This window comes from Schistocerca nitens, chromosome 5, assembly GCF_023898315.1.
Source record: "Schistocerca nitens isolate TAMUIC-IGC-003100 chromosome 5, iqSchNite1.1, whole genome shotgun sequence".
Lineage (NCBI taxonomy): Eukaryota > Metazoa > Arthropoda > Insecta > Orthoptera > Acrididae > Schistocerca > Schistocerca nitens.
The window spans coordinates 484,222,606-484,234,778 of NC_064618.1; the positions used below are offsets into that span (position 1 = coordinate 484,222,606).

Here is a 12,173-nt window from a genome sequence, read left to right on the forward strand (position 1 = left end):
CAAGACATACTCGCTGCAGTGTGGGAACAATTTGAATACAGCAGTGACATAGACCATCTCAAGGGGGGCATATTGAACACCTATGAAAATGTAGGAAAATTTTTTTTTTGAGTTTCCCGTTCATCAAAAAACAAAATTTATTTTATATATTTATTAGTTTCAGAAATATCGGGCACTTATTTTTATAGTGCCCGATAGCGCATTGGGTTAAAACCTGCGAAGTACCCATTCCTCCACCCTGACCTTTCAGTAAGCGCTCGATATCTCGTTCTTAATTGTGGTTCACTGTCGAAACTGGTATGAGACATAAAATACAAAAGTTCGGATCCTCAGTCGGTTCCACGACATTTTTCTGCCACTGACCGCATCTTTCACTTATATAATTCAAGCTGCACTCGGTTCAATTCCAGGCTTCCTTCCTTCTTCCTTGTTCACATCAAAATCAACTATTTCTATAGGAAAAGGAATTTTTTGTTTATGTATTTTGAGTTTAGGCAACATTTTTCATACAGCCAGCAATAGTTATAACAGTACAGAGTTACCATGAAACCTTGAGCTGAAGTAAAATAACAGACTAATCTTAGCTTTGCGAATAAAACAGATATTAAGAATATTACTTTAGGTTCAAATCTATTCCTTCAGTGTTTTCATATTGAGTATCTTATTCAGCATAGTTTGAGTCTGTATATACATATCTCCGGTCAAACTGGCGGCAGAAGGCCAAACGGTATAGTCCGACCGCCGTGTCATCCTTAGCCTATAGGCTTCACTGGGTGTGGATATGGAGAGGCAAGTGGTCAGCTTACCACTTTCCCAGTCGTTTCAAGTTTCACGATCCGAGATGCTACTTCTCAGTCAAGTAGGTCCTCAATTAACCTCACCCTTGCCACCCCCCTTGCCAACAGCGCTCGACTGACCTGGACGATCACCCATCCAAGTGCTAGCCAAGCCCTACAGCGCTTAGCTTTGGTGATCTGACGGGAACCGGTGTTATCACTGCGACAAGGCCGTTGGCACATATACATATACCCGTTAGTAATTTACAAATTATAAAAAGGTATAGGAAAAGGATCTAAAGTGGGAGGGTGAAGAATGAAGGATGAGATGTTTATTAGGACCGGTGGTACCAAATCAAATATTTCAAATTGCCCTGCTTCAAACTATTGTTCGATAGAGAACAAAATTAGTTTCACCACCGATTCGTACATCTCTGCGAATTGTTGGTCGGGCCAGCATTCTGTGATAATAATGAAGAACTTACAGCAGCATTGTCAGGAATATTGTTTACCTTACTTATAAGGAAGTTCTCTTTGTTCCCTTTTAACAGCTTTCTGTGCGCTGCTTTAACATTCTCTTTCACATTCGTGTCTCTGCCCGACGCATAATGTTTCCAGATAGTATTTGGAGTGCAGCACATGTAGTTTAAACTGAAGCAGAGCGAGCCTGTTGTTTTCATCAGCTTGGTAAGGTTCAAAAAAATTGTTCAAATGGATCTGAACACTATGGGACTTGACATCTGATGTCATCAGTCCCCTAGAACTTAGAACTACTTAAACCTAACTAACCTAAGGACATCACACACATCCATGCCCGAGGCAGGATTCGAACCTGCAACCGTAGCGATCGCGCGGTTCCAGACTGAAGCGCCTGGAACTGCTCGACCACACCGACCGGCAGCTTTGTAAGGTAACCGAATAAAACAGGCTAATACCGTATAACACCGCCACCAGCCTCAGATCGGCGAGGAACAGTGTCCTCAGGTTTCTTCGGGTATGCCATCTCCAAAAAGAAGATGCTCATTCATGGTTAGAATTCCATACAGCTACCAAAATGTGCGGATGTTGATTGCTACATTTCACCGACTGTCACAAATAGTCCCAGACATTTCGATTAAGAGCGAGTTATTTAGCGGGTATTTCGCTGTACCATACTGTGGCTGTGTGTTCATCAAACCAGGCTGTTGTCATCGTGGGGCGAGTCTACAGGATACTCGTCACGAAGATGTAGAAGAAAAGGCAACTCTTCCTTAACCGTGTAGGTCTTCAGGCTTTCCCGGCAAGCCGTTGTCATCTTAAAACATTGGGTTTTTCTGGCAGTAATCTCCATCGTACTTACACGATATTTCGATCGCGTAGCCCCCTAATCTTTATCATGTGCTTCCTGAGCTTAAGGGAGCACCTGATGAAGATTACAAGTTACGCAGTCGAAATATCATGCAAGAGGGAGCACCTAATAAAGACTGCGAGTTACGCGATAGTAATATCGTGCAAGTACGATGCGGATTACAGATAGTAAACCCCATTTATCCTAGATGACATTCTGGTTGATGTTCACGACAACTTGAATGAGTGGGCCCAACTCATGGTACGAAAAACACCCCAAAGCACCCTTGCCCTGAACTACTCCTTCCACACACTGCTGGCTAAACGCCTCACTGGACTGTCGACCATTTAGTGCTTTGTATAATTTGAAAAGAGACAAAATCACGACTCGTCGGACTACACTACATGCTTCCATTCAGTTACTGTCCAGCTTCTATGTTGGCTCATTGAAGACGTGCAGCTTTGCGTGCCGCTGTGAACAATGGCCGTTTGCGAATTATCCGACTTCATATGAACATTGCGTGCAGCGCCCTTAGCCATGTTTGCTCGGAAACTGGTTGAAATATACCACAGTCTAATATAACAGTCGCGACACTCACTGCTGTAAAAGTTGTTGCCGTATGACAGGTGGAGCGACACTAGCGCTCCAAGCGGCAGGTAAGGTGAACGTCAGATGCGTCGTAAGCATAATGTTTGTTTGCATACATTTCCTACGTTATTTCCGAATTATTCGAGTTAGTTTCTTGCCTCCAAGAGTTTGTGTAGTATCAGAAGGCATATATGTTTCTAAAAATGATTCTAAAATAAGCGCAAGTATGGACAAAAACCATGAATATAGTGGCAAGCTACAACACATTCGTGAAGAAACACTTGTGACATTGGACAGAATTGCAGCTTACCACGTCGATATCAAAAGAATATAAACACACAGAATCACATGTAAGAAGCACAGACATGTACCTCTACATGCAAAAGCGATGGACAGCTCATTTATCGTTCTGTAGGCCTACTGTGTTTGTCATTGTCGCCTGTTGCCACAAGTACGACCTTCATCTTTATATTATTCTAAGTGGGACAAGCAACTAACAAATAGTGGGAGAAATATGCTGAAAACATTATAATGAGCTGATTGTATTACATTTCACGCAAAACCAAATATTTGAATAATTTTCAAACAGTCTGCCCGTAGGCACTTTCCTTGTCCCATAATAGTTTCGCTCGAAGTCTAGCGATCTGCACATTCTGATACTACACACGCTTTTGTAAGACACGAACAGCTGCACTTCATCTAACCACTTCATCGTCAAAGCAGGTCTGTGTTGATGATTCTCACGAATCTGGCACTAATACATGGAGAGTTGAACTGGCTGCTTCTGTGTCATAGGACTGTTTTACAGCTTTAGATTGACTGTCGAACCTTTGTGGCAGTTTCCTCTTCATCGTCAGTTGAGGTGCCTTATTTGGAATGTCAAATAGTGTGAGTACTGCATTCCACACGAGTTTGTTATTGTCTGCGTTCATGAACTGGTTTTGTTCGAAATGTAGCGAACAAAACCTAATATTATTATACAGGTAAACCGGGTCTTTCTTCATAAGGTCTTCTCGTCTGCTATTAACTAGCCATTTTTTGCTCCTAAAACGAAACATTCATCATTTATACACATACAGTTTGCAAGTGAATCCTGACGATACACTTTAGTAACATGATGGAATATACCTCTCAGGATCCTTAGGAAACCTGAAAAAGACAGCTGTGGTGTCTTCTTCCTATTGCTGCTGCAATTTATTGCGCTACAAACGCTTCCGATGGTAGAAACCATTGTGTAAATCAAAATAAACAGTCACAATTCGATTTCACGATCGCGCCGAACTCACAGTTCAACCTCCCGGCCGCTTGGGGCGCTGAAGGCAACAAAATCTAGGCGAAGTGTCGCGACTGTTATGTTAGACTGTGAATATACTACACGCGCAAACAAAGTAGACACTCGGCGCGGTGGCTGATGGGAGCGACCGTAAAGGCATTTCCTATTTACAGTCGCTCCCATCAGCCACCGCGCCGAGTGTCAACTTTGTTTGCGAGAACAATACTTGCAGCCGGCCGAAGTGGTCGTGCGGTTAAAGGCGCTGGAACCGCAAGACCGCTACGGTCGCAGGTTCGAATCCTGCCTCGGGCATGGATGTTTGTGATGTCCTTAGGTTAGTTAGGTTTAACTAGTTCTAAGTTCTAGGGGACTAATGACCTCAGCAGTTGAGTCCCATAGTGCTCAGAGCCATTTGAACCAACAATACTTGCATTCTTTGACAACAACTGCAGTCGGGTTTGAAACTGATTGTCGTCGACGATGCCTGACACTCGTCTCCGCTATGCCAGACGTTGCTCGAATCCGCACGTGTTCCACACGGCAGCTTCGAACTGGTTTTCAGGTGATTTGCCACAATCTTGTAAAGAATGAATTCTAGACAGTTCACAGACATACGATGGATACATCTTTAATACATTAGGGTTGCGCCAACGCAACAGCAAAAGGTAAATAAATAACTGCGAAGTTTTGTTTAGCGACTGCCCATAGTCGGCGAACCCTGCCACTTACCAGATGAAGAGAAAAAAAGTTTTGTACTCAAAGTGAGAAATTAAATTAAAACTATTCTGAACTTTACGAAAGTGTTCGCTTGTACAGTACAAATAATACTTCTTATGTAAGAGCATTATCATTTCTTATCGTGTTGTAAGTATTCATTTTAAATAACCTTGTCTTTGACGGGGCCCTAAACCTTAACCTTCCTTCTTTTTTTCACAGCTAATAAAACAAGGTAATGCGTGTGCATTCTTGGAGAGTTGTTGTGTTGTGATTTTTAGTGTGAAGACTGATTTGATACTGCTCTTCACTTTACTCTAACCAGTGCATGCCTCTTCATTTCTCTGTAACTACTACAACCTACATCCATTTGAACCTACTGCTGTAATAGTTAAACCTTGGCCTTCCTTTTCAGTTTTGACACACACACACATTCACACACACACGCACTCACTCACTCAGTTCCGCCTGTTACCAAACGGCCTATTTTTTTATGCTCAAGGACGTTCCCATCAACCGATCATTTCGTTTACTCAAGTTGTGCCACAGATTTCTTTTCTTTTCGAATCTGTGCATCTTCATTCGTTATCCGATCTAGTCATCAAATCATCACCATTCTTCTGTAGCACCACATTCCAGAAGGTTTTATTATTTTGTTATTTCCACTGTTTAAAGACTGCATTTTGCTTTAATATGAGACTACACGCCACACAAGCAGGTTCAGGACAGACTTCCTAACGCTTATATCTGTATTCGACCATTTTATGTCAACGTGTTTGTCATTTTCAGGAAAGATTTTATTGCTGTTGCCACTCTTCGTTTTCTTTTGGCTTGCCTTTGAGCTCTTGATGTTCATGAATCTGCTTCTCTTTTCACCAAGTATTTCCTTGGCGTTTCTATATGCTGCATTTATATTATCTTTGGTCATGTACGTTTCTATAGTTTTGCATTTCTTTTCTACCCATTCATTCATTGTCATTCTGCAGCTCTCTCAATCTCATGTTGGGTTGACATCATTATTTCGTTTCGCATCCTTCATTTGCTGTACTTTTGTTTATCGGATGTACTCGTATTTGATATCTCGTGTGTTAGCCAAGGACTTCCACTGGGCTTTGCCTTTCCGGCTAGTCGTTCTTCTACCGCTTACACTAAGTTTCACTTTTAACGAACAAAAATTCCCATTTAGTTTTGGTAAACAGCTCGTACTGGAGTTCCAGAAGTAGCCTAGCCTGCGCTGTCCAGATGCTGGAAGCATTTTGTCAACATAACGCTACGAAACATCTCAGGGACAATCCTGAGATATCATGAAATCGTTAGATTAGACAGGTGTGTTGAGGCTAGAGTGGCTAAATAACTAACAAGAAGTTCAAAATGCAGCTGTGTTCTCTACAAGACGAACGAGTCGCTGATCATCGGAATTACGGCGTGTTCAGTAGACATGTCAGACGGGGGAACATTTAATATCTGTAGAGCGGAGGAGACGTCTCGGACCTTCAGTACATGTGTACGAGCGTTGTCTTGTTGGAATGCTGCTCTTGGTGTGCGTCTGATAACTTGCCGCAGGCGTTGTTGAAGAGCATCCAGTTTTGGAACAACTGGAATTGTTCATGATACCCTCATGTCATCTATCCGGTATGACGCTGTTTAATGCACTCTGGCGTGTAAATGGCAATTTGCTGGCTATTGGCGCACCACCGCCTGTGCAGACGTTCACCGTCACAGTACTCTGCTCAAAGGAATACACTGTGTGTGGGTGGCAAAGTTAGTGTGTGTGTGTGCGTGGGGGGAATGGCTGGCGTAAACAATGGCAAGTCAACAGTGTTCGAAAAAAGCCGAATGGTTTCTTTCCGGGCACCACACTTCACTTTTACTGTGTTAATTTTAGACGGTGTACATGCAAGTAATATAGTGCGAACAGGTACAAGTTTGCCAGTTTTGATTTTTCATTTACTGTACTAACTGTTGTCTACAAAAATACTTCAAAAAATTACTCCGTATCTCTAGTTCACGATCTGTGGAAGCGTGACAACTTAAGACAACATTTATACGGACAGAAGTTACCTCCAGAAACTGGACAACCTTGCCATCTGTGTTAATGCAAGCAAAAATCACAAAAAAGGAAGGAAAGATTATTGAAACTATAGAAGCCCTTGACTGAAAAGATCGCACATGTAAATATTCAAAACATTAGAATATCTTTGATTTCACACACTTCAGGCTTCGAAGAAAATACTGAAATTTTAATCAGAAGAAGCCAATTTTCCGCACATTTGATTGTTAGGAGAGTCAATTGTATGTGTATCTTCCACACTAAGTATAGGTTCATCGTATTTGTTTGAGGTGTAAAAGCTTTTTTTTCTACGTCTTCACAGAAGCAAAAAGAACTTCTTGAGGCTCACTTCTTTATTATTATTGCTCAATGTAGTCTGACGCCCTAGTGTCATTTAATGGAAATACACCGTTTTCAATGTTTCTGAGCAGAATATTAAACCTCTCAGCTGCTTTTTCACTCCTCAGCAAAGACAGCAAGTTGCAGAGTAATATCCTGATAAGTTTAAAACATTGAGCTTTCCATCTTGATACTATTGCGCCTTGGCATAAAAAAGTACGAGGTACGGAAAAAATTGAGAAAATTACGATATTCTAACTTGGAAGAGCTGTCTCGTTTCTACCAAGCTTTCCGTACAAAACTACCAAGTGATAAAGTAATCTAAATCTTAAACAGGTTAAACTGGTTCTGAAAGACAATTACACACACTATTAAGCAAAAAGAGTGGTTTTTTGACAGATGTGAGCCATTGACCAGGGCGGGACATTTTTTAACACTACCAAGAAAATATTTCTTCACGTTGAACTTAAAACACCGATAAAGATCTGCAAAGATGTAATAATCTTCTAAGCGCGCAAAATGGCAATTGTTGAACGACTTATACATGTGATGCAAGCAGCGACTCCTTTATTGGTTAGTTCAGGAACTAAGCGATGTGTCAGAAGTATTCGTCCTCAAAAACCTGCGAAGTTTTGCACGTTGCGAAGTTGTCGCGTTGAGGTATACTAGAACAAGAAAGTTTGCTTAAGGTACATACTTGCACATTCGTTAATGTCGTATGGAATAATTTGATTGTTTTATTTATTTTACCTTGAACCTTGATGCGAGTTTATCGCTGTAGAACATGTCAGATTATTACAGTAATAACCATATCTAAATGGTAATGATACTTACAAACGAAATCGTATGTAAACAGATACCACAAGGTTCAAGTATTTAAACAACAACACAGATTATAGTAGTAATAATGATTACACAAACAAATTATAAGTTTTACATTCTAATAGATATGAAAAGCCTTCTGTCATCAATTGATATGCCAGTGCTACCTGTTCTTGTAGGAATGCTTAAAATTAAACACATGGTACTAATTGTGACACACTGTCAAAAAATTCCTCTAAAGAATAAAAAGAACCATTCATAAGATAAAAGCTTCAGCAATTTTTTTGAATTTAGTCGACTCCCCAGTGACTGGTTTACGATGAAATGGAAGTTTATTTTATACTTTTTTTCTTGAATAATGTACTTCTTTCTGTACCATACTGAGATTTTTTTATATCCTTGTGGAGATCATGTTAAGTCTTGTATCGCGATCATCGTATTCACTGTTTGCTTTGTAAATTGTATGATTATTGTTCACAAAGCACATTATTAAGCATGGTGAGGATTCCAAGCTGTTTGAATAAGTTTCTGCAAGAGCATCTGGTGTGTACTCTATCCATAATTCTGATGACTCTTTTTCTGTGCAATAAAGACATTGTTTGCTCATGAGTGGTTACCCTAAAATACGATGCCATATGTCGTAAGTGAATGGAAATATCCTAGGTACGTAACTTTAATTGTTTCCAAGTCACAAACGGATGAAATTGAGTGAATGGAAAATGCTTCTGAATTCAGTTTTTCACATAGGTCGTTGATGTGAACTAGTGAGTTTAGGTTGTTATTTATATGTAATCCCAGGAATTTGGAAGACTCAACTCTCAATATTTTTTGTCACCACATTTTATTTCAATATTTTCAATTGAGTCATGTTAGCATTGAGTGACAGACTATTTGAAGTGAACCACTCTAGAGCTTCTTTGAAAACGGCAGTCACATTGTTCTCTAGACTGCAGTTGGGTGTTTTATCAATCATAATGGTTGCGTCATACAGCATGACAGATCATTGATAAAGATGAGGAAAAAGAAATGGACAAAGCACCAAGTCCTAATCATAATGATTGCATCATCAGCAAACAGGGTGAAGTGTGCTTTTTGTGTCATACAGCATGACAGATCATTGATAAAGATGAGGAAAAAAAATGGACCAAGCACCAAGTCCTGTGGCATTCCACATCTTACTGTGTCCCAGTCAGAGCAGGCAGGTGCCACTGCAGAATTGTTCAATACTACTATATGTTATCTAGATGTGACTCAGACCACATCCTTACTTTACTATTTAATTGATAGTACTCAGTCTTTGTAGGTAGAATTTTGTGATCAACACTGTCAAATGCTTTAGAAAAATCACAGAAGATTCCAACTGGGGACATTTTATTGTTTATAGATTCAAGGAGTTGATTGAGGAATGAGAAAATGGTGTGTTCAGTTGATGTACAGTTTTGGAATACAAACTGATTTTTATTAGAGATTTTATTTTTATTAAGATGTGCCATGATCCTCTTAAATATTAGTTTCTCTAGGATTTTAGAGAGACTCATTAAGAATGAAATTGGCCATTGGTTGGAAACTTCAGCTTTATCACCTTTTTTGAACTGTGGTTTTACAATTGCATATTTGAGTCTATTAGGGACAGTACCCTGATTTATGGATACATTTGATATGTGGCAGAAAGCTTCACAAGTAAATTTGCAGCCGTGCTTCAGTACATTGATAGATATATTATCCACAACAGTGGAATTTTTATTTTTCATTTGCCTTGTATTTGTATTTGTATTTATTTATTTATCCTGTGGATCACATATTGTACAAAGTACACATGATATAGGACAAGTCATTTTTCTTAACAATATGTAGTTTGGAGGGGAAAAAAAAATCTCTTTGGCTATAATATAGGGTACATGCATCTGACTAATTTTGTTCTGCACTGCTTGTTGTGAAAGACTCATGGCTTCAACTCCCTACCCTTGGCAACCAATTTGATCTGATACTGTCAAAAAATGGTTGTTGAAGTTATCGGCAATCATATCACCTTCATCTACCATGCTTCCATTATGACATACTTTGATACTGTCTGTATCTTCTCTAATTTTTCCTGTCTCCCTTTTGACCATTTCCAGATAGTTTTTATTTTGTTATTTGATTTGTTAATTACAGATCTAATAAACATGCTCTAGGATTTCTTAATGACAATCTTCATGATGTTACAGTATACTTTGTAGTGCCCCCTGTCCTGAGTTGTGTTAGAATTTCTGAGTGAGACATAAAGCCTTCTCTTTGTTTCACATTATGTTTTGATTAGTCAGCCATGAGTGACAGTCGGGTGCCCATAGGTATCCACAAGGTCGGGGCAGGAGACTGGGGGAGGGGGGGGGGGGTCCCTTTGGGCTGTCACGTGGTCTCTCCCTGGGGTACAGACAGCCCTTTTATTCGTTACGGAACTCTAGGACTGATTGTTGTGGTTCTTCTAACTTGGAGGTGTAACATTGCATAGTTGGATGGAAAATACTTTAATTTTAACAATCACTGTGGTGTTTTTTCCCCACATTGTGTTTTGTTCACTGCATCTGAGGTACACTTTAACCAATCAATCTAAGAAATGCTGCTTTTAAAACACATTTTGTTCAACTTTAGTTTCGGAAGCCAACATTAATAAAATGAGAAACATTCACTTTAGTTAAATATGAATAAAAAAAGATATGTCTGTACAAATTATTAAAATTCGTAACTATTAACCTTTTGAGATAAGAAAGTTCCTTTCAATTTTATTGCATGGGCCAAGACACATTTCCTTAAACAATGACAGTTTTAGAATCTTACTCTCTCTGGTGTTGCACATCCTTGTACATCATGTAGACTCCTGTTTGAAAAACCTACCACTACTATGTGCATGGGATACATTTAACTACTATCACTTGAGTAAATTTGCACAACTAATGCATATGCGATAGAATTGGCTAGTGAAGAATTCTGAGATAGGAAGTCACTATTTAATTATATTACTGAAACTAGATTTTTCTAAAATTATCTTTATAAAATAGTAGAAATTCTTTTTTTTTACTTTTGCCTAAAATGATAACTATCTTCAGCAATATAAGAAAATTTCTGCCAGTGCCAGGACTCAAACCTTTGGACAAACAGCTGGCTTACCAGAAAACTGGCTAAACTTGCCTGCAAATCAAATCAAGATCTCAAATCAGACTCCTTTCTTACGCACAAATTATCAGTTGTCACTATTTATATCTATAAGATCAACAAAGTTAGTATATAAATAGTTCGTTACAGTTTAAATAAGAAAAATAATTTCTATTATTGCAAAGCTGCACCAGTTTCTAGAAGTTTGTTGATCAGACATGACCTAATTGTTGCTAAATTATATTTTCATTCATTTCAAAAAGCCTCAAAGTTAGGAAGGTCTAATTTATCTTTCAAATTAATGAAGACAATATTGTGCATGAATCATTAACGACATACAAACATAACAGTCTCCACTGAAAGTATGCACAAAGATTGACAGACAGAGGTAATGTAAATTTATATATTTAACAACTAATAAGTGTTATAGTGCTGTCTTCTTGACGCCAGCGTGTTGCTTATGAATGTTGGCTCCATGAACACTTTAAGGGATGATCCTCTAATATATGTGCTGTTTTGGAGCTACTTTTTCAGGTAGGGCCCCGGTAAAGAATTAAAAAAAAGTTTTAAGAGGTGAGGGAGATTAGAATGACTGGCTCACACTCATCTACATCTACATACATAGTCTGCAAGCCACAGTACAGTGCATCATTTTCCGTTAGTCATTTTCCTTCCTGTTCCACTCAAAAAAGAGCAAGGGAAAGATGCCTCTGTACAAGCCCTAATTTCTCTTATCATTTCTCTGTGATCCTTACTCTAAAATATGTTGGTGGCAGTAGAATCGTTCTGCAACCAGCTTTGCATGCCGGGTCTCAAAAGTTTCTTAATAATGTTTCTTGAAAAACACCACCTTACCTCCAGGGATTCACATTTCAGTTCCTTAAGCATCTCCATAGTATGGGTAACAAATCTAGCAACCTGCCTCTGATTTGCCTTTAATCCCAAACACTCAAGCAGTACTCAAGAATGGGTCACTCTAGGGTTCTTCACCTACACAGATGAACCATATTTTTATAGGATGCTCCCAATAAACTGAAGTCAACCAGTCACCTCCTTACATGCTCATTCCATTTCATATCCTTTTGCCGTGTTACACCTAGGTATTTTTAATCGATGTGACTGTGTGAAGTGGCACACTGCTAATGTTGTATT

General features: G+C 39.2%; 1 protein-coding gene and 1 pseudogene across 1 annotated transcript in view; one reads left to right on the forward strand and one right to left on the reverse strand.

The window, feature by feature from the left end:
• LOC126260545 (E3 ubiquitin-protein ligase MYCBP2-like) overlaps positions 1 to 12,173 on the forward strand; it is a 389,869-nt gene that overhangs the window by 1,381 nt on the left and 376,315 nt on the right. The window lies entirely within an intron of this gene.
• LOC126261218 (5S ribosomal RNA) lies at positions 897 to 1,015 on the reverse strand (annotated as a pseudogene).